The sequence below is a fragment of the Rutidosis leptorrhynchoides genome, chromosome 3 (genome assembly GCF_046630445.1).
Source record: "Rutidosis leptorrhynchoides isolate AG116_Rl617_1_P2 chromosome 3, CSIRO_AGI_Rlap_v1, whole genome shotgun sequence".
NCBI classification, from domain to species: domain Eukaryota; kingdom Viridiplantae; phylum Streptophyta; class Magnoliopsida; order Asterales; family Asteraceae; genus Rutidosis; species Rutidosis leptorrhynchoides.
This window is the reverse complement of record NC_092335.1, coordinates 81,167,030-81,173,025: the sequence shown is the minus strand read 5'-3', so window position 1 is coordinate 81,173,025 and position 5,996 is coordinate 81,167,030.

The window sequence follows — 5,996 nt, the reverse complement described above, 5'->3', positions numbered from 1 at the left end:
TTGTTCTTTGGATCTCCTCATAGTGATCTCCCGTGATGATTAAGTCATCCACATTTACTAGCACTATAGCTAGTTTTCCTTGATCTTGATTCACAAATAAACTAGAATCTGAAGGAGCAACTGTAAAACCACTTTGTACCAAGAACTCACTAATTTTCCCGTAGCAATCTCTTGGAGCCTGCTTCAAGCCATATAGTGCCTTATTTAATTTGCAGACATGCTCAGGATGGATCTTGTTCTCAAAGTCTCTTGGTTGCTCCATATAAATGTCTTTGTCAAGTTCTCCATGTAAGAAAGCGTTCTTGACATCCATCTGCCACAAATTCCAAGATTTGCTAGCAGCTAAAGCTAGTAGAACTAGAATTGTTGTGATCTTTGCCACCGGACTAAATGTTTCTTCATAATCCAGCCCATATTGTTGAGAAAATCCTCGAGCAACAAGTCGAGCTTTATACATTTCAATGGAGCCATCGGATTGAGTCTTCACCTTGTAAACCCACTTACAAGATATTGGTTTCACATCTTTTGGCTTTGGAACTAAATTCCATGTCTGATTTTCTGTTAGTGTATTAATTTCTTCTTCCATCGCTTTCTGCCACTCTCGACTTTGTGCTGCTTCTTCATAAGTGGAAGGCTCAATAGGTATTGATTCATCCACATGAGCAGCATTGGCATACCTCGAATTAGGTTGCCTCGGTCTTGTTGATCTCCGTAATTCTTGTACATGCTCCTCTATATCCATTTGGCTTGGACGAACCTCCTCGGATACAGATTGATGCACACCAGTTTTCCATGGACTCGTTTCCTTAGAGTACAACTCTTCTCCTTCTTTAGTTGGATCCACTATTTGCTCTTTACGTTCTTCTTTTTCTTCTGGAACTTCTTTTAATCCATGAGATTCTAGAAGCTCTATCTTTTGAGGTGACCACCATGAAGAAGCTTCATCAAATACTACATTTCTTGAAGTATGACACTTTCCAGTATTTGGATCGCAACATCTCCATCCTTTTCTTGATTCATCATAACCGACAAAAATGCAACGAATTGACTTCTTATCAAATTTGCTTCGTAGATGATCCGGTATGAAGACATAGCATACACATCCAAAAACCTTGAGATGATTGACGGTTGGCTTGATCTTCCAAAATCTTTCATAAAGTGAAATATGCCCCAACTTTGTTTATGGAAGCCTATTTATCACATATGATGTCTTTCTCATACATTCAGCCCGAAATCTTCCTGGCACATTCTTACCATGAAGCATACTTCTACAAGTTTCGGCAAGGTGACGATTCTTGCGTTCTGCGACTCCATTCTGTTGTGGAGTATTGGGACAAGTTAATTGTCTTCTAATCTTGTGCTTCTCAAGATAGATATTGAACTAAGTCGATAAATATTCTCCTCCATTATCTGTGCGTAAGCACCTAATCTTATTATTGAGCTCACTTTCTATCTTCTTCTTGAACTCTTTAAACTTCTGAAAAGTCTCCGACTTTTTCTTCATGAAGTAAACCCACACATACCTTGAGAAGTCATCAATGAATGTCACCATATACTTCATTCCTCCATTTGATGTTTGTTTCACTGGGCCAAAGATGTCTGAGTGTATGAGCTCTAGTGGTGTCTTAGACTGATGTTGTGACTCCTTGAATGGCAATTGGTGAGATTTTCCAAATTGACATCCAGCACATATTGTATCTGTTCGGATATCAATTTGAGGAAGGCCATTTACTATGTGTTTCACCATATCTCCTTTAACTTGTTGTAGCCCACATGCCCAAGACGTTCATGCCAAAGATCAGCCGTCTCATTCTTTCGAGTCTTATCGACATATGCCGTTTCAGCAGATAGTACATAGACCGACTCTATTCTTCTTCCTTGCATAATTGGATTGCCAACTACCTTTACTCTCTTGAATACGAACACATCTTCTGGTCCAAAGAGCACATAGTTCCCTTCTGCTCTTAATTGTGGTACTGAGAGTAAATTCTTTTTTAAGTCAGGGGCAAGATACACCTTCTCGAGTTAGAGCTTATGAGAGTCGCCTTCATTTGGAATTATTGTCTTTCCAATGTGAGAAATAGACAACCTTGATTTGTCAGCTGTCAACACGACTCTCTTTCCTTTGTAATCCTCCATTTCTTGTAGCTTCGTTCCATCGTTGGTCATATGATTTGAGCACCCAGAATCGATGATCCAATCATCTTTGTAGTTTATTTTTGATTTTAAAGTTGTTGTAAGAGCTTGATCATCTATGTCAGCTTCAACAGAGAGTCCAACTTCTGCATCCCATGTTTCCTCATTAATGGTTTCTTCGAATGTGACCTCTTTCTTCTCATCTCTTGTGGCGGCCACATTTCCTTCGAAAGTTCGCCTTCTAGGGAATCTACAATCTCGAGCAAAATGACCCTTCTTACCACAATTGAAGCATTCACCATTCTTTCTCTTATCATTTTCCCATTATTGTTTGCGATGATCTCTTCTTCCTTGTTGAGCTCCCCCTGAAGCGTTGCCTTTTGATTTTGGGTGACCCTTCCACCCATATGCCTTACTTTCTTTCATCGCCTTTTGTCTTCGAGATGTTGCTTTCTTCTTATTGGTGAAGAGTGCATCTTCTCCGTCTTTTATGGTTACTTCATTCATCTGCTTGGCTACTGCCTCTTGATTAGCCAATAAATTCTCCAGCTCTATTAATGATGGTTGAGTAGGCCATCCTCTCACAGCGGCTATAAATCCATTATACTCGGATCTTAAGCCGTGGATGATAATTCTCTTCATCCTTGCATCACACACTTTTTCTTCAGGAGCAAGTTGAGATATTTCACGACAAATATATTTCACCTTGGTAAAATATTGAGAAATATATAGACTTCCTTGTGAGATACCCGCAAGCTCATTTTCCAAGAGCTGGAGGCGTTCTTCATTCTTCTTTGAAAATAATTTTTCAAAAGTTTCCCAAGCGGCCTTTGGTGTTTTCTCGTCACGAATGTACTCCAATAGATCCTCCTCGATTGTAGTCTTCAATATAAATAAAGTCTTCCCGGCCTTGATGTTCCATTTTCTCAAGGCTTCGGCATTTTCTTTCGGTGGAGGCGTTGTGTCACTGCCAGCAACTATTTCCCATAAATCCTGTCCTTGTAGGTAGGATTCTATACAGGTCCGCCAATAACCATAGTTGTGGTTATTGAGACTCTTGATTCCACTGCTCGTACTTGCAAGATCTGTCATCATGACGTCCAACGTCCAGTAAGCTTGGTCCCTGACCGATGAGCTTTCACAGTTCCTAACTGTGCACCGACAGAATCTCCCTTAGAGCCTTGGTGAAAACAAGTCGATGTAAACGTCTAACGTTTACCGATTTCCTCCACTAGAAAAGGTCCCGAAACGACCTGCTCTGATACCAATTGTTAGAAGCTTCGACGAGTCCAACACACCCACTATTGAGGATCTAGACTATACTAGACTCACTACACCAACACTTTGACGTTGGTTAGCCTTTAATTTTATAAATCTTTAGTGCACAATAATACTTAGGCGACAGTGCCGATCATATATCATTCAGGCGGTATAACCGACCATATATCACTTAGGCGGCAGAGCCGCCATATAATAAAAATAACACAAGTGCACTAAGAACTTAAACACGAACTAAGACTTAACCGGGAAACTTAACAAAGAACGCTTTTATTAATACAAAATACAATTACAATATTACTTACTTATAAGTTTTTTCTTCTCTAACTCACACTCTTTTTACTTCCTCACAACTCTTACTTCACTTCTTCACACCTCACAAATGAAAACTCCACCCATATCTATACTACTCCATGGAACTTTCTAGACACTAGATATTTCCATGGATATATAAATATCTAGATATTTCCTACACATGAAAATATCTAGATTTTTCTACCATATACAACTATCTAGATTTTTCTTTTACATTCTACTATCTAGAATTTTCTTTTATACATTTTCTATATCCATATTATTAAATTTGCATTGTATTTTAACACGCATTCCGTTCGTGTAGGTGTAACTGTATATATAGGTAGGTCAACAACCAAACACGAAGTCCCAACCAACATTCTATTACCTTCGACCCGACCCAAGTAAGTGATCTTAAAGATCTATACTAACAGAGAAATAAATGCTTACTGTGCACAACGATGCATAAACACGACCAAGGGCCACGAATCCTCATCCTTAAGTAGCCTGTAAATAACAAGCACATAATTATCACGGACTAAACGTAATGAGTCCTCTAATTCATTCATGAATTCAATTATGCGGCTGTGAAATATCTGCACAAAAAAGCATGATAAATTTCTCATAGTAGGAAATGTTGAATAATGTAAACCCGTGAATTCTTATTCATTATCGAAGCTTATTTATAGTGTACATATAAACCCTAGCAACTAATTCAACCCTAATGGACCCAAGCCCACAAACGGACTTGGGCCTAACTTAATCCGTCTAACACTCCCCCGCAGTCCGAACGGCGAAATCCCGAAAGCTCTGATACCATGTTGAATAATGTAAACCCGTGAATTCTTATTCATTATCGAAGCGTATTTATAGTGTACATATAAACCCTAGCAACTAATTCAACCCTAATGGACCCAAGCCCACAAACGAACTTGGGCCTAACTTAATCCGTCTAACAGGAAACACACAAAATCTCTCGAAGAACTTGGCTTCTTATTAGAGGATAACTCTTGAATCTGTTATCCATGAAACATCATCGTACATAATATGTAACTGACTAGCCACTATACAAGGAAACTAGATAATCTATAAAAGGTAATTATATCAATCCTAAACTAGATTATCTATGGTACATACCGAGCTACCAATAAAGTTTCATCATCTCCCAAACAACAAGCAGTGCTCAAAGCCCTAATAAGATCCATGTTTTTACCATGTAAGGGAACAGTAACGGTGACTTGGGTTGCCCCATCAGTGCTCAAAACCATCAACGTTATACGTCTTCGTTGTTGAAATCAATGTCAAAGTAAGACACGCACGACAACGGATCAAAGTTAAGATAGTGCTTCTTATTTATTTAAGCAAAAATATAATACAATACAAGTACGAAAAAATAAATACAAATAAAAATTTGAAGAGAAGAAATTATGAAGAAGGATTGCTCCGATCGCTTGGAAATTTGGATTACGTAAATCGCTTTAAACCCCTCATCGCTTGAAATACGGAATAGAATTGTGAGTTTTCGTCGAAGACGATGCATTATTATAGGTGTAATGCCATGGCCCCTAAAGCGAAGCTGCTACAGGAAAGAAAGTAGTAGCCGCTCGCTATGTGTGATTCGATGTTAAGCCCCCTAAAGCAAGCTATTGAATTGTTCAGAAAGGAGATATATAGATTACGTTCATCTCATAAAGATGTTCCTTCAGTAGAAAAACATTGAGCGAGCTCTGTAACCTTGTTTAGCCCAAACCCAACTTAAATTTGTAAGAGGATAATAAGAGATGTAAATATACCGCGGGAAAAAATGCCCTCATTTCCGTCCGAAAGTGTTTACTAAAATTGTCTCAAAATTTGAATTTATGTATTTTTTTTTGGAGATCTATCCATTGGCAAACTGTCGTAGTCGGTTTGTCCCCAAAAATTTCGAAACGACAACTCGAAGACCTTCAATCTTGTATTTTTTTATCCACTTTTAAACGCATATTTGACCGCTGATAACAAGCCGTTTTCATGTACTTTGAGTATACATTGGTGATACAATTAACGAATCACAAACTAGTATGTTTTATATCAAAATATCAGCGGTCAAAAGTACGTTTGAATATCAAATTTTTTTTAAAAAAAAAATAGCAAAACTGAAGGTGTTCGAAAAAATACATGATTTTAAAAAAACAGTGACTAAATCGAAGCTACGAGTTAAAAGATACGACCATTCAAAGATATGACATTTTTGCACCAAAAAGCAAAAAAAGCACCTTGCACCGTACGTGGTGCGTGTTCGTGAGGAA